We start from the raw sequence: 23,572 nt of genomic DNA, 5'->3' as shown, positions 1-23,572 counted from the left end.
ACAGACATTTCACTGTTCGCGACTACATTATACACTTAGATGAATATACAAGATGCCAAAGTTTTCAAAAAAGAGACTTATCTTCTGCAACATAGCCAATATTTATTATGGAATCAACACAAACGCAGTAGTTTATATTGTTATTAACATAATGCTGTTTTTGGGAGCTTGCTGTGTGCAAATTGCCTGCTTAATTTAAAATAGTCATTAAACTTCAAAAGTACTTCATGGTTGTAAATTGCTTTGAGTCATCCAGAATTATTAAATTGACGAAATAAATTAAATTCTTTCTTAAAATGTACTATATGTTCTATGTTACAATACATAACAATGTCTAGGATTATTTGAAATAATTTATTCATTGCAATTTTCCAATCAGCTTTGATTTTAGGTTCAGCCGCATGGCAAAAACAACTTACCTTCTTGTACAAATCAACCAACTGGTAAAAAGACTTCATCAAACCATTGTGTAGCTGTTAAAATGTGACCCATTCATTTAATAAAAATTAAAAAGCCTGTTACATGTTGGATTGCCTTGATTAAATAAATAAAATCTCAGAATTACAACCAAGTTTATTTTGACTGACATACGTTAGGCTATTTGTTGCTTTTGTGGCAGTAGTACAGAGCAATACATTAAATATTACTATAAGTTACAATGAGATTATATACCCGTATTAAAAATAAATAAGTGGTGCAAAATTTGAATTAACATTCATGGGTTCAAGGCCTATTCAGGCATCTGATGGTGGAAGGGAAGGAGCTAGTTCTAAAAAACTGACCATATCTTCAAGCTCCTCTTTGATAGTAGCAATAAAAAGAGCACATGTCTTGGATGGTGAGAGCTCTTAATGATGGATGGCGTCTTCTTGAGGCATTGCCTGTTGAAGGTGTCCTCGATGGTGGGAAGTCTAGTGCCCACAATGAAGCTGGCAGAGTTTACAACTCTCTGCAGTTTTTTCCAGTCCTACGCATTGCCATCTCCATACTGCATAGTGATGATGCCAGTGGTCAGAATGCTCTCCATGGTTCACTTGTAGAAATTTGCTAGAAAACATATCCATGAAAATTCAAGTGCCACTGGAACTATCAGCAAGAGTTGTGTGTTCTTTATTAATTGTATGAGCATATCCTATTCAAGAACTCATGGGAATATGATTTATTTTAGTTATCATTTTAGATCTATCTGTTATTCTAATTTGTATGTATTCATACTTTGTGAGCAGTATTGACATAGATTTTTGCAGTTTAATTTATATTTACATGCATTTAGCAAGTTGCTTGAGTTTTTACTACAATAACTATAATATTTCAAGCAGAATTGCCAATGTTATGGGATACTGACTTAATTCAATGAGCTCCTGTTAGCCTCAGCATTTTCCGAATCTGTCCAAAACGTAGTGCATCAGACAAGGGATTAATTTATTAATTAAAATAAAGAACAAGCACTGTGGATGATAGAATTCAGATATAAAAGCAAAAATGCTGGAAAGGCACAGCAGACAGGAAACAACTATTGAGCTAGAAAATGAGTTAGTACGATCATTGGAAGACAATCATCTCAGGCAAAATGCATCACAGATCAATCATGAGAAAAGTTATTAGACCACTATCTTTGCCCAGCTGTATTAAGTCCCTTCACTACTAATCAGAAGTGGGGATGTTGACCAGCGTTCACTTTACTTGCATTTCATTAGTTGAGCATCCAGGCCTGTAAGACCTGGAAAATATCAAGATGTACATTACTAAGTACTAGGAAACTATAGGCCAGTTAGTCTGACCTCAGTGGTAGGGAAGATGTTGGTGTCAATTATTAAGGATGAATTCTCAGGGTACTTGGAGGCACATAATAAAATAGGTCATAGAAAACATGGTTTCCTCAAGGGAAAATCTTGTCAGACCAATCTGTTGGAATTCTTTGAAGAAGTTACAAGCAGGATAGTCAAAGCAAAATCAGTTAATGTTGTATACTTAGATTTCCAGAAGGCCTTTGACAAGGTGCCACACATGAGGCTGCTTAACAAAATACAACCCAATGGTATTACAGGAAGGATTCCAGCATGGATAAAGCAGTGGGAATAAAGGCAGCCTTTTCTTGTTGATTTCCAGTGAGTAGTGGTGGTCCTCAGGGGCTTGTGTTCAGTCTGGTTCTTTTTATGTTATATGTCAATGATTTTGGATGATGGAATTGATGGCTTTGTTGCAAAGTTTGCAGAAGATATAAAGATAGGTGGAGGTCCAGGTAGTTTTGAGGAAATAGAGAGGTTCCAGAAGGATTTAGACAGATTAGGAAAATGGACAATGAAATAGCGGATGAAATACAATGTTGGGAATGGTGTGGTCGTGTACTTTGGTAGAGAATTGAAAGGGTTGACTATTTTTTAAATGGAGAGAAAATATGAAAAACTGAGGTGCAAAGGGACTTGGGAGTCCTTGTGCAGGATTCCCTAAAGGTTAATTTGTCATTTGAGTCTGTGGTGAGGGAGGCAAATGCAAGGTTAGCATTCCTTGCAAGAGGACTAGAATATAAAAGCAAGGATGTACTGTTGAGACTTTATAAATTGCAGGTGAGGCCTCACTTGGAGTATTGTGAGCAGTTTGGTCCCCTTATATTATAAAGAATGTTTCTTATGGTGGGAGATGACACAGGCTCCGAATAAAGGGGCATCTTTTCAGAATGGAGATGAGGAGGAATTTCTTTAGCCAGAGAGCGGTGAATTTGTGGAATTCTTTACCACAGGCAGCTGTAGAGGCCAGGCCTTTATGTATATTTAAAGCAGAGGTTGATATTGTAGATTCTTGATTGGTCAGGGCATGAAGAGATATGGAGAGAAGGCATTAGATTGGGGCTGAGAGGAAAATTGGATCAGTCATGATGAAATGGCGGAGCAGACTTGATGGGCCAAATGGCCTAATTCTGCTCCTATATATTATGACCTTATGGTAAGTGCCAGCTATTGGCCATCTGAAGTAAGAGACAATCAAACTAAATCCACATGGCAATCAATAACATTATTATGTTTGAATATTCTGGGAATCTTCACTAAGCAATCACTTAACTGAATGCACTACAAAAATATTTTGGTAACAGGGCTAGTAAAAAGTTCAGCTGACTCATATCTTTTCAGTCTCCAAAGCTTTTCTATCACCCAAAGAATATATTTTGATGATTGCTGAAATTCTCTTCTCTGAAATGATAGATGAAGGTAGAGTAGTAGATGCTGTGCCTATGGACTTTAGTATTGCCTTTGACAAGGTCCTGTCTTCCAGGCTGATCTGGATGGTTAGCTCACATGGATTCAAGAGGAGCTAGTGAGCTGGATTCAGCACTGGCTTGATGATAGGAATAAGTGGGAGATGGCACAAGTTTGATTCTCAGAGTGGAGGCCAGTGACTAGTGGCATGCCCCAGTGGTCAGTGTTATATTTTTCTGCATTGGGGAAAATACAAGGTTTGAAATAACCTTTAAAAATCCAGTAAGCATTTAGTAGTAGCAGTAGTCATACTTTATTGATCCCAGGGGGAAATTGGTTTTCATTACAATTGCACCATAAATAATAAATAGTAATAGAACCATAAATAGTTAAGTAGTAATATGTAAATTATGCCAGTAAATTATGAAATAAGTCCAGGACCAGCCTATCGGCTCAGGGTGTCTGACTCTCCAAGGGAGGAGTTGTAAAGTTTGATGGCCACAGGCAGGAATGACTTCCTATGACGCTCTGTGCTGCATCTCGGTGGAACGAGCCTCTGGCTGAATGTACTCCTGTGCCCACCCAGTACATTATGTAGTGGATGGGAGACATTGACCAAGATGGCATGCAACTTAGACAGCATCCTCTTTTCAGACACCACAGTGAGAGAGTCCAGTTCCATCCCTACCACATCACTGGCCTTAACGAATGAGTTCGTTGATTCTGTTGGTGTCTGCCACCCTCAGCCTGCTGCCCCAGCACACAACAGCAAACATGACAGCACTGGCCACCACAGACTCGTAGAACATCCTCAGCATCGTCTGGCAGTTTAAAAGTTTAAAACAAACTTTTATTTAAAGATCCTGGCGGATTAATTATAAAGTAAATGTTAATAGATAAAATAATATAAAGCAAATTGAATAGCAGGAAACACACATAAAAGTTGCTGGTGAATGCAGCAGGCCAGGCAGCATCTCTAGGAAGAGGTACAGTCGACGTTTTGGGCCGAGACCCTTCGTCAGGACTAACTGAAAGAAGAGTTAGTAAGAGATTTGAACGTGGGAGGGGGCGGGGGAGATCCGAAATCAGGATCTGAATAGCAGGTGAACGCAGCAGGCCAGGCAGCATCTATAGGAAGAGGCGCAGTCGACGTTTCAGGCCGAGACCCTTCGTCAGGACTAACTGAAGGAAGAGTGAGTAAGGGATTTGAAAGCTGGAGGGGGAGGGTGAGATCCAAAATGATAGGAGAAGACAGGAGGGGGAGGGATGGAGCCGAGAGCTGGACAGGTGATAGGCAAAAGGGGATACGAGAGGATCATGGGACAGGAGGTCCGGGAAGAAAGACGGGGGGGGGGTGACCCAGAGGATGGGCAAGAGGTATATTCAGAGGGACAGAGGGAGAAAAAGGAGAGTGAGAGAAAGAATGTGTGCATAAAAATGAGTAACAGTAAAATGAATAACTTCCGCCACCTCCAACGGGATCCCACCACTAAGCATATCTTTCCCTCCCCCCCTCTGCATTCCGCAGGGATCGCTCCCTACACAACTCCCTTGTCCATTCGTCCCCCCCATCCCTCCCCACTGATCTCCCTCCTGGCACTTATCCGTGTAAGCGGAACAAGTGCTACACATGCCCTTACACTTCCTCCCTTACCACCATTCAGGGCCCCAAACAGTCCTTCCAGGTGAGGCATCACTTCACCTGTGAGTCGACTGGGGTGATATACTGCGTCCGGTGCTCCCGATGTGGCCTTTTATATATTGGTGAGACCCAACGCAGACTGGGAGACCGCTTCGCTGAACATCTACGCTCTGTCCGCCAGAGAAAGCAGGATCTCCCAGTGGCCACACATTTTAATTCCACATCCCATTCCCATTCTGACATGTCTATCCACGGCCTCCTCTACTGTAAAGATGAAGCCACACTCAGGTTGGAGGAACAACACCTTATATTCCGTATGGGTAGCATCCAACCTGATGGCATGAACATTGACTTCTCTAACTTCCGCTAGGCCCCACCTCCCCCTCGTACCCCATCTGTTACTCTTTTTTATGCACACATTCTTTCTCTCACTCTCCTTTTTCTCCCTCTGTCCCTCTGAATATACCTCTTGCCCATCCGCTGGGTCACCCCCCCCCCCCGTCTTTCTTCCCGGACCTCCTGTCCCATGATCCTCTCGTATCCCCTTCTGCCTATCACCTGTCCAGCTCTCGGCTCCATCCCTCCCCCTCCTGTCTTCTCCTATCATTTTGCATCTCCCCCTCCCCCTCCAGCTTTCAAATCCCTTACTCACTCTTCGTTCAGTTAGTCCTGACGAAGGGTCTCGGCCTGAAACGTCGACTGCGCCTCTTCCTATAGATGCTGCCTGCCCTGCTGCGTTCACCAGCAACTTTGATGTGTGTTGCTTGAATTTCCAGCATCTGCAGAATTCCTGTTGTTTCTGAATAGCAGGAACTGGGACTAGATAAAATTGAAATCAAACAAGTATAACATTTTATAAAAAAGTTAAAGTTGTGGTAAAATCAGCTTGCAATTCTTTTATGACATTAAAACATTAAATAAATATTAAATACAATGATAACGTGTCGGTCTTGAAGAGCGTTATTACAATAATGGCGATTTTACCTTGCTGCGTGGTTGAAGCATTTAAAAGCTTTGTCTAGGAATAGTGTACATATTATACACGCCTAGCCACGATTTGTACATCCAGCCTGTCTGGGTAATTGCTCTGAATGATACTTCCACTTCATTTCTCCTGATGCCCTTTACTGAAGAACATACCCGTCGCCATGTAAACACATTGTGGACCCGCAGTTGCAAACATCACCGCTGCCGAGCTACGGAATTTCCAGTGATTACGGTGCATCATGTACGCGACCAGCGGTTAAAACTATCAGCGTCGGTTTTATTTTCAAATTTTGCACTGCTAGGAATGGAGATATTGTCTATCGCTTTAAAAGTTGCATTTCCAAGACAAACTCAGGCGTCATTTCCTGAAATTATTTGTATTCAGGTCCGTGGAGAGCACCAGTCCAATCACGCTCCTCGCAATATCGTTAAAGATGAATTATTAATAGACCCCAACTTTGCATCGGGCATCCCACACATCAAGTGGGATTGCGCTATAGTTCGGTGCTACGCTCAGATGTCGGGTGCAACTGAATCAGATTGTAAATAAAAGCTGTCAGGCATTCGTTTAATATGCTCTCTGGTTTGAAGAACCTCTTTCCTTCACCATGTAAAGAGATGACTGCAGAGCAAAGTCAGTGGAGATGGATTTGTGAGTATACTCTCCCGCCCCCATTCTGGACCTAAAGTGCTGCAGTTAATACAGCGATGTGCGTGCTCGCGCGTTGCATCCACAAAAGCACCGTCTCCTCTCAGAGCAAGCGATAAATTCAAAATACGCTGGAAATTAGAAACTTAAAAAGCAAGAAAGTGCCGGAAATACTTCGCAGTGAGTAATTATTATCTGAAACGCAGAATCAGAAACAGGGCTTTCGGAAAGGTTTATGGTTGGTAGTAAGTAAATCGTAGAACTATGGGGAAAGAGCGGGAGGACGGAGTTTACAGAAGTCAGGGTAGACGCAGCGGGCTAAATGATCTCTTGAGTGGCATAATGATTGGGTTATATGATGTTGGGCTGGACTAATTCCCTGCACTGGGGTATTAAACCATTGAATAGTGACGTTAGGTCTAGATGGGGGTATATATGAGAGACTAAATTACATCACACAATTTACGCAACGCCTTTACCTCGAAAAATGTCCCAAGAGAACATTAGTGCACAATGAACAATTAACATTTCAAGCAAAAGGGATTAAAGCAAGTTTTTATTTCACAATAAATAATTCATGCCATTTGCTTCAGATTGTTATCACATCTGCTGTTAAAATGCATCACGTTTAGCATAATGCATAGTGCGCTAAGGCTTCTTTTTAAGAATTCAGACAGCGTCGGGGGCATTCCCATTCAGATCTCCCCCCCCCCGCTGCGAAATAAATGACACACCTGAAAACATGTATTAAAACTCAGCAGCGGTCTTTTAAATAATCAAATAGCGCTTGCACATAACGCGCGCAAACACACATTCAAGTATCATCAATGCAAAGCTTGGAGATCTGATGTCCATTTCCAGTTGATCTGGTCCGGTGACAGACGCTCTGAACCAAGGGGAGGAGAGAAATCCCGAGAGCAGCTGTGATGACTCAAAGCCAGTGCCTGATGCTTGTCGCTCAGCCAAGGCTATATAAAGCCCTGACGTCAAAGGCGGACATGCTCGATGGGAACGAGACCGGTTGCCATTGAAGAAAGCGAGAGAGGGTGTGGGGAGGAAGAAGGCACTAGTACTTGCTATATTCACACACGCACGCATACACACACTGCAGAAGGCGGCAAAACCAGCACAGCAGCATAATTCGTGCCTCACCGCGGATTCCCTCTTTCTCTCCGAACTCATCAGCATTTACAGCGGTGGACCAACCCGAAGTTGGAAGCTGAATCCATATTTTTATTTCTACAAATCAGGTAAGGAAATCCAGGCAAAGTTGTGCGGCTCTTTCTCCTTGTATACTCTCCTAAAAGAAAATCTGTTTAAGCAAGTGAGTGCAGTCTTTGTCGTTGGGTGTGGAATTTTATGTTTTAGTTAAACTGCTAGATTTCTGAATGTTGAAGTCTACATAAATTTATATTTTAATGAGGTGGGGATAGTGGGAAGAATTTCTTTATGAAACAACACCCCCTCCTCGTTTTAATTCCCTAGGGGTGAGCCGCTGGCCACGGGCGGTTTCAGCACCCTGGATAGCAACATTGACAAATCAATTACAGCGCTCTCGGATGAACAAATAAATCCGAGTCTATATTGTGTTTTTTGAACAATTTCACTAAAGGCACGCACAAGATTTACTTTGAAAACAGACAAGGGAAAAGGGACTTTGAAGAGAAGAAAGGGCAATAAATATCTATCCTCAGTCGTGCCTAACGCTTCCGAAATATGAGACAGAATTTGACTCGCTGCAGGGCTATGGTTTCGTAACCACCTTTTACTGTTAGGTCCCCCGTGTCTGTTTTATTTCTCTGTGTTCTGTGAAACTGGGCAATTTTGAGCCAGTTCTCTTCCCTCTGCGTGCGTGTGCACCTGATGCGCCTTTCTGGGTTCTTTGTTCTTTTTTTGTTTAAAAATTGTAAAACTTCCATGAGCATGCCTTTCTGATTCACGTACTGGTCTTTGCGTAATTACGTTAAATGAAATCCTTCCACGTGGTTCGATGGCTGGGGTGGTGGCGAGGCTTGGTGTAAGGGGAAGGGAGGTGGTTATTGTCTTTATTTAGGTATTTTCCCCTATTTTTGTCTTTCGCCGCGCGCCGCGCGCGTAGGAAATACGCAAGAATTGCTGTTTTTTAAACATTCAGTACTGTGTTCAGGGTCATCTGGGGTCGATGTGTACCAGAAATCTGAGATACATTTAACTGCAAATTTATATTCTAGATTTGGAACTTAAAATGAGCAGCCTCACTTACGAACTAGAATGGCTTAACATAAAACCATCCATACTGGTCGAAGTTTCAGTTATCTTTATCACCACCGAAATGTTGTTAATCTTGGGAAGAATGGATCATATTTAATTAAATGCCGGTTTTTAGGAGGGGCAAAAGTGGGGGAAGGCAAAAGTGTTTGAATTTGTCGAAGACTGGACGACCTTAAATGTCTTTGGAGACAAGTACCGTAAGAAAGGAAGAAACAGAAATGAGCCTATGCCATAACGGCCGCTCGGGCCCTCTATTATCAATCAGATCATGCCTCAAATCCAGCCGTCATAACCTTTGCTTTCAAAGATGTATTGCACCCTTGCATATACTCAAGTGATCGAACACCCATAACATTCCAGGTTATTGAATGAAAAGGTTCACAGCAAAATTCTTTCCATCTCAATTCTTATCCCGAATGCGTCATGTAAACGTGACAACATGACGCACCTCGTGGTTTTCATTATTTAATTCCAGAAAAGCCATTTTCATTCATGGGACCAAGTATACGTATACGCTTAAAATGTCGCATGATGTGTACTCTTTCAGAATTTCTGCCGTGCTTTAATTTACAATATTTACTCTTTGTGACAGCATTTACAATCCTAAATAACTGTGTCAACACTTGCCATGGGGCTTTGCATTCTGAGTTGCCACAACGTAATTGCAGACTCTTGCCACTAGATTGCTCTCTGGAGTATTATAAAGTACCAGCTTATAATTCAATTGACTATGGGATCCCAGCGAAGAGATGGATCTGAATTATTATTTAAGAGCTACATTATGAGAGAACCTTTATCAGGACAATATACGGTAGATGTTGAAAATGTGAAATGAACACTACATAGAAAGTTCAACAGATCGTGCAGCATACGTGGAGCGAGAAAGAGTGTTAGCTTTAATCCTCACTGATTTTGCATTAGATGAAATGCTGTCAGTCTGAAACGTTAACTCTGCTTTTCTCTGGAAAACACTTTCTGACATGTTCATTGCTTCCACTATTTCCAGCTTTAATATGAGATCGTCTTTCGTTGACCTTTACAAGGAAGTTTCATGTCATTGCTGAGTTTTGAGAGAATTGATGTAATCCTCTTCCAAGGTCAGCTTTAATGTGAAATGACATAGAGGAGCACCGATAGCAACATCCTTCAACTAGAACAACTTGCCCTTCTAAAAAGAGAATAAAGGTGAATGTAGTTAGAGTATTTCAAATAAAAATTTGTAACCTTGTGTGAAAATATTGCTGACCTAATTTTCTAAAATTATTTTTATCCCCTTTGCCTATTTATAAGTCTATTAATATAATAAAGGCCTTAACTGGTCAGCGTACATGAATTTGAAACTGTAAGTTGAATTCTACAATATCTTTGAGCAGGCTATCAATATTACAAAAGTGAACTTCTTTCAAGTTTCTCACTCAAAGTAATACAAACATTCACAGTGTGATACAAGGCAAAACTTTGTTTTCTGTCCAGAATATCTGAACCTCAGTCTGAAGCAATCTCCGTTGTTGCATTGGGAAATTCCTTCAGTTAGTCCTGACGAAGGGTCTCGGCCTGAAACGTCGACTGAAACTCTTCCAATAGATGCTGCCTGGCCTGCTGCATTTACCAGCAACTTTGATGTGTGTTGCTTGAATTTCTACTACATGCTAGTTTACCGTTTTTTCCTGCATGAAGATACTAGTTTTGTTGTAATTACAATTTCACAATTGCAAAACAGAAATTCAGAAGCTTAGTCTTCACAACGTGGTAAATCAAGTGATTGTTTCAGTGTGTAATGACAATGTGTTCAAGCTCAGTTTAGTTATTTTTGTCAGCCTGGTGGAGAAATCTTATTAATGTGTCCTGTGTGCCTGCAATCAACAGATATGCTTCAGAGCACAATTTGACATGTCTTGGCACATCCCTTTTGAAAGCACGTTGCCTTGCAATGGACAAGTGATAACAATAAATGCTGCTCATATTTTTTTAGTATTTAAAGTGTTATCAATGAGGAAATGAACAGCTCTCTACCTGAAGAACAATATTATCATCAAATGTTTACAAATCAAGTACAACACAAATGAGTGCAAACTTGTCCATTCTTGTTGTACCTAACAAATCAGCCTCAGCTTAGGAATGGACCTACAATGGAACAATTTTTTAAAAATGTTTGCAAATATCAAAAGGTAAAATTACTGGTTTCATGCATATTTGACTCAAATTATGGGTTTGGGTTTGGAAATAGGCTTACGTCCGTTTAAAATTGAAATGAAAATTCATACATCTATATGACTTAGAATTTATCTTCAAACCAGCACAGAGAGAATGATTATTAGTTCCAAGGCAAGCAACCAATTAACTGGGACAAGGTTTGGAGGTGGTTTGAATGTCTGTCAAGGCTACCACTGGGTCATCAATGCAAAACACATTCTAGAATCCTTTGAGTTTAAGTCTGAATTTACAAGTGACTTAGTAAAACTGTGCTGCATTATTGCTTACTATAGTGCACAGCAACTTTTCCATCAACTCTGCTGAGATTTGCAGAGATAGTGTTTGAAGTATGCAGACATGAGGAAATCTGCAAATCTACAGATTGCTTGAAGTATGCACCTTCTTTATGCTGAGGCTTGGTTTGCTCATTCTTGTTGTTTGGTGTGTGTGCCCCATTATCCATTGGCTTTGGGTCAATCTTTACGTGTCACCAAACTCATTCCTAAGTTCTGAATTTTTACAGTTTCTACAAAATGTTTTTACAATTTTTACAAAAGCGCAATACATCTCCACTTTTCTTTTGTTATCTGTACTTATGCAATTGTAACGATTGTAGCCATTCATTTAATTTGTACAGAAGTGAATTGTTTTTGGGCTTAACATTGTTTAAACAAAGATTGATATACTGTATTATCTCTGTCTTTGGATAAGGCTGGGGGAATCATTCTGTGATGTAATCAATGTATGATGAGGTAATCATAATAGTTTTCCTTATAAAGCACTCTTTAAGAGAGCAGCCTTCACAAGAATGTTTTGATGATTGGAAAGTTATACCATCTTGTTCCAATGCTCACAATGCAATTCCAAATAAATGCATGATCTTGCATGGAATCAGATAAAGAGAAAGCAATTTCATTGATTAACAACATTTATCATACTAAGCAAGCTAGGGCTTTTCTCTTTGGAGTGAAAGAAGATGAGAGGTGATCTGGTGGAAGTGCACAAGATGATAAGAGACACAGATAGAATGGATTGACAATGACTTTTCTGGGGTGGAAACAGTTAATATAAGGGGGACATAATTTTGAGGTGTTGGAGGAAAGTATGGGCGGGATGTCAGAGAAATGTTCTTTACACAGAGACTGGTGGTTGAGTGGAACCACCAGGGGTGATGGTAGAGGCAGATATATTAGGGGCATTTAAGAAACTCTTAGATAGTCACATGTTTGATCAAAAAATGGAGGCTTATCTTGGAGGAAAGGGTTAGATTGCTCTTGGAGTAGGGTAAAAGGTCGGTACGACATCATGGACCAAAGGGCCTGTATGGTGCTGTAGTGTTATAGGTTCTGTGTTCTTAAGTCATGCCTTTAGACAGTTCAGAAAACAATGATGCATCTTGGTTTGTTGTCTTTATATTGTTGTTTTCAACTACCACATAAAGTAGATCAATGAAAAGATGGAACTTTAGTTGATCTGACACAGAAACTGAGAAGAATAATCTAGGGTTTTTCATTTGAAGTGTTGTGAACTGTCAGCCTGTTCATCTACCGTCTTGAAACATATGGCTGTGGTCTGGTTTGGAGCACATTCGCAACAGTGTCTTATGCACAAATGAATGTCAAAATTGTATTGCTGAAACCAACGCAAGTTCCCTGGCTGCTTGTTTTGGTGAACATTGAGCTTCTCAGTATCTGCACAGGCATTCAAATTGGAAGGGAATTTATATGCTTCCTTGCCAACAACCACCTACCCTTCAATATGTACCTTAGCTGTGAATGTCACTGCTGCCTCAGGTTCCAATTTCCATTTTGGGAAAGTGCAATTTTCATTCTAGAATCTCATCCATATTTGGTGATCGGAGCAGAACAAAACAAATGTATTGGCTTTGACATTCCAAAAAAAAATTGATGTGCCATCGGTCATATTAGAACATTAACTTCTCCTCCATAAATATAAATTATAATCAGACTACACAGGGATCATGGCCATGTGAACCAAGATACAGTCCAATACTCTGTTCTCCATTAATGGAAGTATGGTAAATGGTACACATGATATGCTTGCACAGTGTAGCGGTTAGCACGAAGCTATCACAGTACACAATATTCTGCAGTTCGGAGTTCAATTCCAATGTAAGAAGTTTGTACATCCTTCCTGTGAATGCATGGGATTCCTCTGGGTGCTCTGGTTTCATCCCACAGTCCAAAGGCATACCAGCTAGCAGGTAAATTGTCATTTGATTAGGCTAGTGTTAAAGGTGGCTGGGTGTTTTAGCACGTTGGGTAGGAAAGGCCTGTTCCTCACTGGATCTCTAAATAAATAAATAAATAAATGATATAGTTTCATAGAGGGTCTTGTGGAAATGAAGAATATACATATAAGCTTAGTTAGAGGAGGTTATGACTTGCCTTGTTGAACAGTTACACTCCTTGATCCAAAACGGGAAGTTTCAGACTTAAGTCTTCTGTTGATGGACCCATTTCTGTATTTCTTAAGATTTGCTGTGATTCTCCTGCTCAGATCTTGATTCTGGAAATGAAAAGGTTAACATCTGGGGAGTGTTTGATGGCTCTGGGCTTGCACTCGCTGTAGTTTAGAAGAATGAAGACGGACCTAATTGAAACCTATGGAATATTGAAAGGCAAAGATAGAGTGGACGTGGAGAGGATGTTTCCAAAAGTGGGGGAGTTAGGACCAGAGGGCACACCCTCAGAATAAAGGGATGTCCCTTTAGAACAGAAATGAAGAGGAACTACTTTAGCCAGAGAGTGGTGAATCTATGGAATTCATTGCCACAGACTGCTGTGAAGACCATATCATTGGGTATATTTAAATGGGAGGCTGATCAGTTCTTGATTAGTAATGGTGCCAAAGGTCACAGGAAGAAGGCAGGGAATGAGGTTGAGAGGGATAATAAATCAGCTGTGATGGGCCAAGTGGCTTAATTCTGCTCCTATATATTTCATTATTGATCTCAGATATTGTACTACATTGAGTTCTCAGACTAAAGGATCAGTATGTGTGGTACTGGTTGGCATGACATCAATCTGGATTTGGAAGCAGTGCTGGACTACCTCTGCTCACTAGCACTGATCTTTCTTAAACACAAGAAAGTCTGCAGATGCTGGAAATCCAAAGCATTACACAGAAAATGCTGAAGGAACTCAGCAAGTCAGATAGAACTATGGAAATATATTGATGTTTTGGGCTGAGATCCTTTTTCAGGACTGAAAAGGAAGTGGGGAAGATGAAAGCTGGGGGAGGGGAAAGAAAGATAGCTTTATACTTTATACTTTATTGATCCCGAGTGGGAAATTCTGGAAGGCGAAGGCAGGTGGGTAGGAAAGATAAAGGGCCGGAGAGGAAGGAATCTGATAGGAGAGGAGAGTGGATCATAGTGAAAAGGGAAGGAGGAAGGGAACCATGAGGAGGTGATAGGCAGATGAGAAGTGGAAAGAAGCCAGAGTTGGGAATACAGGAAGAAGGGAAGAGATTTTTTTTACTGGAAGGAGAAATTGATATTCATGCCATCGGGTTGGAGGCTATCCAGACGGAATACAAGGTGCTGTTCCTCCAGCCTGAGGGGTATCTCAGACATTTCTCATGTCCTGGAAAGGAAAGCTGCATCCCTGGAACAGATGTGGTGGAGACAAAGGAACTAAGGAAAGGGAATAGCATTTTTACAGGGGACAGGGTAGGAAAAAGTATAGTCAAGATAACTCTGGGCATTGGTAGGTTTATAAAAGATGTTGTTTGACAGTTTGTCTTCTGAGATGGAGGCAGGGAGGTTGAGAAAGAGGTGGATGTGACAGAAATGTGATAATCCTTGCCTTTTGCTCTTTGTGATTATTTCTGCTCCTTCGCGGGTACTGTAAGTAGGTCTGAATTAATTTTCCACCTCTATAAAGGTTCAAGTTTAATTAAATGAAGGAATCTAATTTTATCTAGCTAGCATCTTCCAAATGGCATTAATGAATAAGAAGAAGACAGCTCAATAGCATATTGTGTGCCCAATTCAACGAGGTTTTGGTCTGGTTGAATGGCTGAGTCCTTGTGGATACATTAAGGTGTAACGTATGCTTCACCATATACATTGAAATTGAGAAAGTGAAGCAAATTCAAGTGTAAGGCTAAAACTCTTGATACTTTATGCACTTTATATTCTAACTGGAGGACTCCATTGACGAGGAAAATAATGTGGAAGTGGGATAGAAAGTAAATGGCCATTCGGTTGTCTCCAATTTGTTCTTTGTGACAGGACATGTTATGCAGCTCACTTTATCCAGTATGTTTAGGAATTACCCAATAAATTAAAATAAACTAGGAATACTGACCTTTTATGATTCCTGCTGTAACTTTGGATTGTGATTTATACCATGGTTCCAATGAGTAATTACACTGAGAGCAGATGCACTTGTTCTTTTGGTTTTTCTTTTGATATGATGAGTGAAAGAGCCTGTTAGACATTTGTTTTATCTTCCGTATTTCACACTGTGTCTGTCCCTCCATTATGGATATCTTGCATTCTGACAATTGATGTTTGCAGTGGCTGGGTGGAGAGCAAACATCTGAGGGTTTCTCAGATATTATCCTAACTACTCAAAATAATTAGGGTGCGGGATTAGCGGAACCCCTTCATGTATGATGTAAATATATGTATTTAATATTTTGTTGTCAATATTTATTTGAGCACTTAACAAACCTGCAGCCAAAGGCATGCCATAGATTGACAATACATTTATTTTTCCGCAAATCTATGACTTCACCAAGTTTACACATTTCTCTTTTGCCTGGCTACCCTTGCTACAGATGATTTTATGCTGGAAGCCTCAGGGATGCCCTGGTTGTAGATGAGGCTGGACTCAAATGCTGAGTGGTGGAGACGACTTAGCAGTGAGCAATATCTTTAATAATAAAGTGCTATATGACAAGCCGCGAGGGGCCACTAAAGAAGAGGGAACAGATACTCAACACGGCAAGGCTACAGGATAACTGAAGAGTAGAAGCAACTGTTTGAAGTTGGCAGGTTCAATGAGTGAACAAGGATTATGGATGCGAGCTGGGTTTAAATAGGCTACCGGTGGCGAGATTGAAACAAGTGGCAGGTGACTCCTGTTAGCTGTGCGGAGACTGGAGGTACCTGCCTGTGCAGGCTTGACAGTATTCCCTCTCCTATGGCTGGCTCCCGATGGCCCAAGACAATCTTCCAGAACTCATTCATGAGTGATGGATCCAAGATAAAACTGGAGGTCACCCAAGACTTCTCCAGTAGACCATACTCCCCTCCCTACTGTGCAACACATCCACAACAAAGTGAACCCATCAACCGGCGAATTGTGTACACTGGATCGTCTTCCACCATCGTAGGTTTCGGAGGAGCATGCTCAGGCAGGTTGAGTGGTACATGGACAACAGGCTTGATGCTGGACATGTGGAAGGTAATTGTGATCCTGAGAGAGGGTGGCATCTGGAGATGGTATGTGACTGGGTTGATGCAATGGGTAATCTTAATGGGTTGATGCAACGGGTGAGAATTTCTGGGATTTGTTGCTCAGGGTTGGACCTCGAGTGGGCAGCCAAACAGTCCCCGGGCCGAAGTAGTCTGGCTGGGAGATACTTCTTTCATGTGGCAGTGAAGCATCACAGAAACTTCACCTGCTGATTGGCTCTTTCTGACTGCCTGTTGGTCTGCGGGTGATAGCCCGAGGGAAAACTCAGTGAGTGAGATGGCGGACCTGGTTCTCCAATGTGCAGTTCGCCTCCATGGTTTCCCTCAAAGCATTATGTTGTACTGGGGCCCTCAATTCACCTTCCAGTTTTGGCGAGCCTTCTGTGCCCTCCTCCACACCTCAGCGCTGCTGCATTCAAGATGCACTGCTGACGCAAGGATCCTGAATTGCACAGTGTAATCCAGCAAAGCGCCGAACATTAGCCTGGATGCAGGCTGTGTCTAATTCACAGCCTCCCATCCATTTCCCAGGTCGTCAAAAACCCGGCATAACTTAACAGTTAATTCCTGATGGTTATTGCAAACGGCTCCTTTATTTTCCCCGTTAGCAGCGGCCCAGATCAGTGTTTGCCCAGTCAAAAGAGAGATGACGATGACAGTCTTGGCTCTGTCTGTAACATACAGGGATGCCTGGAGTTGGAAGTGTAAGACTCACTGGGACAGGAAGTTGTGGATCCGACAAGGTGTTCGGGCACCAGAATTGTGGGTTCTGATGTTCTATTCAGAACCTAGACTACAACGCTGAGGGAATATTATATTCCTCTGTGACTTTCCATTAAGAATCCTGCCACGTCAAATTACAACAAAACTAAATTATTTTGGACTAAAAAGAATCAAGCATGAAATTTTCATACTGTTTGCAAATTAGATTTGCTCATTATGAGAGCATGTAAATAGCTGAATTTGAGATGAAGCTCATTCATTTAAATACCTTCTTCCGAACAGTCCTAAATCTTATAATCCAAATTGCGTGATGCATCCAGGAATGCCTAATGAACATTCTCAGTCTTAAATATTCTGCTGTATTTTACTTTGTGACTTCATCTATGTAGCTGAGTCTTGATAGGAGTAATACATTTAAGAAATTACCCATAAGCTTTAATAGTTCCTATTTTGCTTGTTTATTTTGCTTGGGGCAGAAAACAAACTTGTTTGTGGAAAGCTCTGACATATAAAATCCCAGGCCACTAGAAATATAAGTGGACAAAGGGAAAGGTAAACAGGCTCTTCCCTTTGTCCCACGGTCCTCCCGCTAACATCAGTTGCTCTGTCGTGGCAGGTGGGCTCAGACCTGTGCCGTGCCCCTCCTGTGACATGTGGGAACTCAGGGAGGCTGACAGTGTCCCTGAAGACCACGTGTGCGGGAAGTGTGTCCAGCTACAGCTCCTGATAGACCACATGACGGCACTGGAGCTGTGCATGGACTCACTTTGGAGCATCCGAGATGCTGAGAATGTCGTGGATAGCACATTTAGTGAGCTGGTCACACCACAGTTCAAGAATCTAAGGAAAGATAGGGAATGGGTGACCAACAGGAAGAGTAGTTGCAGGTAGGTAGTACAGGAGTCTCCTGTGGTTATCCCCCTCCAAAAACGATATGCCGCTTTGGAGTCCACTGGGGGAGATGGCTCATCAGGTGAAGGCAGCAGTAGCCAGGATCATGGCACCGTGGGTGGCTCTGCTGCTCATGAGGGCAAGAAAAGGAGTGGCGGAGCTGTTGTGATCAGGGATTCCATGGTAAGGGGAATAGAGAGGAGCTTCTGTGGCCGCAAACGGGACTCCTGTATGGTGTGTTGCCTCCCGGGTGCAAGGGGTCAGAGACGTCTGGGAGAGGCTGCAGGGCATTCTGAAAGGGGAGGGTGAGCAGCCAGCAGTCGTGGTGCATTTAGGTACTAACCATATAGGAAGAAAGCGGGATGAGGTCCTACAAGCTGAATTTGGGGAGCTAGGAGATAAATTAAAGAGTACGAGCTCAAATGTAATAATCTCAGGTTATTATTACCGGTGCCACATGCTAGCCAGAGTTGGAATAGCAGGATAGCTAGAATGAATATGGGGCTTGAGTGGTGGTACAGGAAGGAAGGTTTCAGATTCTTGGGGCATTGGAACTGCTACTGGGGGAGGTGGGATCAATACTGTCCAGATGGTCTACATCTGGGTAGGGCCGGGATCAATGTCCTAGGGAGATTGTTTGCTCGTGCTGTTGGGAAGGCTTTATACTAATATGGCAGGGGGATGGGAATCCACACAGAGAAGAAGAGGGAAGTGATGCAGAGACCAAAGCTAGAGTTAGTGAAGAAAAAAGTAGGAGTAGAGTGAATAAAAGTAAAAAGCAAAAATCGCATAGGTCACTAGATTCTAAAAGGACAATGGGTATAAGGGCACTTTATCTAAATGCCCGTGGTATTAGAAACAAGGTCAGTGAACTTGTGGCACAGATCAGTACCAAGCCATATGGTTTAGAGGCCATTACAGAAACCTGGTTGCAAGGTGCAGATGACTGGGAATTAAATATCCAAGGATATCAGGTAATACAGAAAGATAGGCAGGAAGGCAGAGGAGGTGGGGTGGTGCTCTTGATTAGGGATGAGATCAGGGCGATTGTGAAAGACGATATAAGATCTACGGAGCAGAATGTTGAGTCCATCTGGGTAGAGATTAAGAATAGTAAAGGGAAAAAAAATCACTGGTGGGTGTTGTCTATAGGCCACCTAATAAAAATATTGCAGTGGCTGAGGTGATTAACCAAGAAATAACTGAGGCTTGTAAGAATGGAACGGCAGTTGTTATGGGGGATTTTAACTTCCACATAGATTGGGTGAATCAGGTTGGTTAAGGAAGTCTTGAGGAGGACATCATAGAATGCATCCGTGATGGCTTTCTAGAGCAGCATGTTAGTGAACCTACAAGGGAAAATACTATCTTAGATCTAGTCCTGTGCAATGAGACAGGTAAGATTAATGATTTTGTAGTCGGGGATCCTCTTGGAAAGAGTGATCATAGTATGATTGAATTTCCAATTCAGATGGAGAATGAAATAGTTAGATATAAAACTAGTGTATTATGCTTGAACAGGGGAGAGTACAATGGAATGAGGGAGGAGTTGGCTAATGTGGATTGGGAGCACAGGCTATTTGGTAGGACAGTTGAGGAACAGTGGAATACTTTCAAAGAGATTTTTCACAGTGCTCAACAAAAGTATATTCCAGTCAAAAGTAAGAACAGTAAGTGTGGGGAGAGCCAGCCTTGGATAACTAAGGAAATAAAATATAGTGTCAAATTAAAAGCTCATGTGTACAAAGTCGCAAAGAGTAGTAGGAGATTGGAGTATTGGGAAAACTTTAAAAAGCAACAGAGAACAACTAAACAAGAAATAAGGAAAGGGAAGATAAAGTATGAAAGTAAATTAGCACAAAACATAAAAACAGGTAGCAGAAGTTTTTGTAATATATAAAGGCGAAGAGGATGGCTAAAGTCAACATAGGTCCCCTGGAAGGCGAGAAGGGGAAATTGATATTGGGTGATAAGAAAATGGCTGAGGCATTGAATGACTATTTTGTGTCAGTCTTCACGGTGGAGAACACGTCTAATATGCCAAAGAAGGATGTTATGGATGAAATGGAAGGAGAGGACCTAAATAAAATCACTGTCACTAAAGAGATAGTGATGAGCAAACTAGAAGGCCTGAAGGTAGATAAGTCCCCTGATCCTAATGGGATGCATCCCAAGGAGCTGAAGGAATTGGCGGAGGTTATAGTAGACGCGTTGGTAATCATTTCTCAAAACTCTCTGCACTCTGGGCAGGTCCCAGTGGATTGGAAGACAGCAAATGTCACGCCACTTTTTAAAAAAGAACGTAGGCAAAAGACAGGCAACTATAAGCCAGTTAGCTTAACATCTGTAGTTGGGAAAATGCTTGAAGTTGTTACTAAGGAAGAAATAGTGAAACATTTAGAAAGGAGTGGTTCCATTAGACATATGCAGCATGGATTCAGAAAGGGCAGGTCCTGTTTGACAAACTTACTGGGGTTCTTTGAGGACATAATGAGTGCAGTGGATAAAGGGGAACAGGTGAATATCGTATACAGTACATGGATTTTCAGAAGGTGTTCGATAAGGTGCCGCACAAAAGACTTGTAAATAAGATACGGATGCATGGAGTCGGAGGAAGTGTATTGGCATGGATAGTGGATTGGTTAACCGATAGATAGAAGGCAGAGAGTTGGTATAAATGGTTGTTTCTCCAGTTGGCAGTCAGTGGTGAGTGGGGTGCCACAGAGGTCGGTGTTGGGCCCGCAGCTGTTTACCATTTACTTTGATGATTTGGAAGAGGGGACTGAGTGTAGTATAGCAAAATTTGCAGATGACAGTAAACTGAGTGGAAAAGCAAATTGTACAGAGGACGTGCAGAGTCTGCAGGGGATATAGATAGGTTAAATGAGTGGGCCAAGGTCTGGCAGATGGAATACAATGTTGGTAAATGTGAGAACATCCACTTTGGAAGGAATAATAGAAGAGCAGATTATTATTTAAATGGTGAAAGATTGCAGCATGCTGTTGTGCAGATGGACTTGGGAGTGCTTGTTCATGAATCGAAAAAAGTTGGCTTGCAGGTACAACATTAAGGTTATTAAGAAGGCAAACAGAATGTTGGCCTTCATTGCTTCATTGCTGGAGGGATTGAATTCAAGGGCAGGGAGGTCATGCTGCAACTATACAGGGTACAGGTGAGGCTGCACCTGGAGTACTGTGTGCAGTTCTGGTCTCCGTACTTGAGGAAGGATATACTGGCTTTAGAGGCAGTGCAGAGGAGGTTCACCAGGTTGATTCCGGGGATGAAGGAGAGATTGAGTCATCTGGGACTACACTCTCTGGAATTCAGAAGAATGAGATGGGATTTTATAGAAACGTACAAAATTTTGAAAGGGACAGATAAGATAGAAATAGAAAAGTTGTTTCCATTGGAAGGCGAGACTAGAACTAGGGAACGTTGCTTCAAGATTCATTGGAGAAAATTTAGGATGGAGATGAGGAGAAGTTGTTTTTTCCAGAGAGTGGTGAATCTATGGAATTCTCTGCCCAGGGAAGCAGTTGAGGCTTCCTCACTAAATATAATTAAGAAACAGTTAGATAGGTTTTTACATAGTAAGGGAATTAAGGCTCACGGGGAAAAGGCAGGTAGATGGGGCTGAGTTTACAGATCTTATCTTAAGCCATGATCTTATTGACTGGTGGGGCAGGCTCGATGGGCTGGATGGCCTACTCCTGCTCCTATTTCTTATGTTCTTATGTTCTTATGTAAGTATGTGAGAAACACACAGAAAGTATATTAAATTTGAGACAATCAGAAGTGATAAATTACAAGTGCAAGTTTAATAAAAGGCAGAGAGAGGGAGGTGTGCAGATGGACTTATTTGACTTTGAGCAAAGTCATAACAACATGATTGGTGGTATTAATGGAAAAAAAATCCTCCTTAACAACATCAACTTTAATTTAGTATCATTATGAAACAGAAGCTTTGGTTCTTTAATTACGCAGTGGATTAACGGTGATACATTATTGAAAAGCATATTGCAAGGCAATTAGGATTTTGTTCTTTCTAAAGTTCAAGCAGTTACTGCATTACCTCAAAGATCAATACTGATCTCTTCAATTCGTAAGTTCTACTTAACTGTTTGTGATTGATAAGTTCAGTATATATAGTGATGTGATCATACCTCAGCTTTAAAGTGGTTGAATAAAAAGTGCAGTTATATCATCATTCAGGAGCTATTCCTGCAAAATTAACAATACAGTACCTGGTTTACATTAGTTAAGTTAGACAAACTAGGTACAGAACAAATAGCTCAGTGATGATATCTGTATTTTATCTGTTATCATCGTACAAATATACAGTATGAGCATGGCTGATCGAGTTAGTGTCAGAAAGGGAGAGAGTTGGCATGACTTTTATAAACCTATTGAATACTAAATCGATCATGACCCCACTAAGGAGCACCAGGCCATTGTCTCCCACACCATCACCAACCTTATCCGCTCAGGGGATCTCCCATCCACTGCTACCAACCTTATCATTCCCACACCCCGCACTTCCCGTTTCTACCTCCTACCCAAGATCCACAAACCTGCCTGTCCTGATCTCAGCTTGTTCCTGCTCCACCGAACTAATTTCTGCATACCTCGACACTGTTTTATCCCTCACTTGTTCAATCCCTTCCTACCTATGTTCGCGACACTTCTCACACTCTGAATCTTTTCAATGATTTTAAGTTCCCTGGCCCCCACAACTTTATTTTCACCATGGATGTTCAGTCCCTACATACCTCCATCCCCCATCAGGAAGGTCTCAAAGTTCTCAGCTTCTTTTTGGACTCCAGACCTAATCAGTTCCCCTCTACCACCACTCTGCTCCGTCTAGAGGAATTAGTCCTTACTCTTAATAATTTTTCCTTTGGCTCCTCCCACTTCCTCCAAACTAAAGGTGTAGCTATGGGCACCCGTATGGGTCCCAGCTATGCCTGCCTTTTTGTTGACTTTGTGGAACAATCCATGTTCCAAGCCTATACTGGTATCTGTCCCCCACTTTTCCTTCGCCATATCGATGACTGCATTGGTGCTGCTTCCTGCGCGCATGCTGAGCTCGTTGACTTCATTAACTTTGCCTCCAACTTTCACCCTGCTCTCAAGTTTACCTGGTCCATTTCTGACACCTCCCTCCCCTTTCTTGATCTTTCTGTCTCTATCAATGGAGAGAGCTTATCTACTGATGTCTACTATAAGCCTACTGACTCTCACAGCTACCTGGACTATTCCTCTTCTCACCCTGTCTCTTGCAAAAATGCCATTCCCTTCTCACAATTCCTCCATCTCCGCCACATCTGCTCTCAGGATGAGGCTTTTCATTCCAGGACGAAGGAGATGTCCTCCTTTTTTAAAGAAAGGGGCTTCCCTTCCTCCACCATCAACTCTGTTCTAACGCATCTCCCCCATTTCACGTACATCTGCTCTCACTCCATCCTCCCACCACCCCACTAGGAATAGGGTTCCCCTTGTCCTCACCTACCACCCCACCAGCCTCCGGGTCCAACATATTATTCTCCGTAACTTCCGCCACCTCCAAAGGGATCACACCACTAAGCATATCTTT

The 23,572-nt window shown here is 41.9% G+C and overlaps 1 protein-coding gene across 6 annotated transcripts in view; it reads left to right on the top strand.

Annotated features, from left to right (window-relative positions):
• The first annotated feature begins 6,353 nt into the window (after positions 1–6,353).
• LOC134350662 (synaptosomal-associated protein 25) overlaps positions 6,354–23,572 on the top strand; it is a 161,076-nt gene continuing 143,857 nt past the window's right edge. For 2 of the 6 annotated variants that reach the window (XM_063056160.1, XM_063056158.1), the window contains exon 1: positions 7,477–7,722. The gene's annotated coding sequence lies outside the window, so the exon portion shown is untranslated. Of the gene's footprint in view, positions 6,476–6,632; positions 6,653–7,472; positions 7,723–9,787; positions 9,908–23,572 lie in introns of those variants that run through there. The other 4 variants (XM_063056161.1, XM_063056162.1, XM_063056159.1 and 1 more) reach the window with 4 other exon arrangements.

Source organism: Mobula hypostoma, chromosome 8, assembly GCF_963921235.1.
Source record: "Mobula hypostoma chromosome 8, sMobHyp1.1, whole genome shotgun sequence".
NCBI classification, from domain to species: Eukaryota; Metazoa; Chordata; class Chondrichthyes; order Myliobatiformes; family Myliobatidae; genus Mobula; species Mobula hypostoma.
This window is presented reverse-complemented; position numbering and strand designations above follow the sequence as displayed.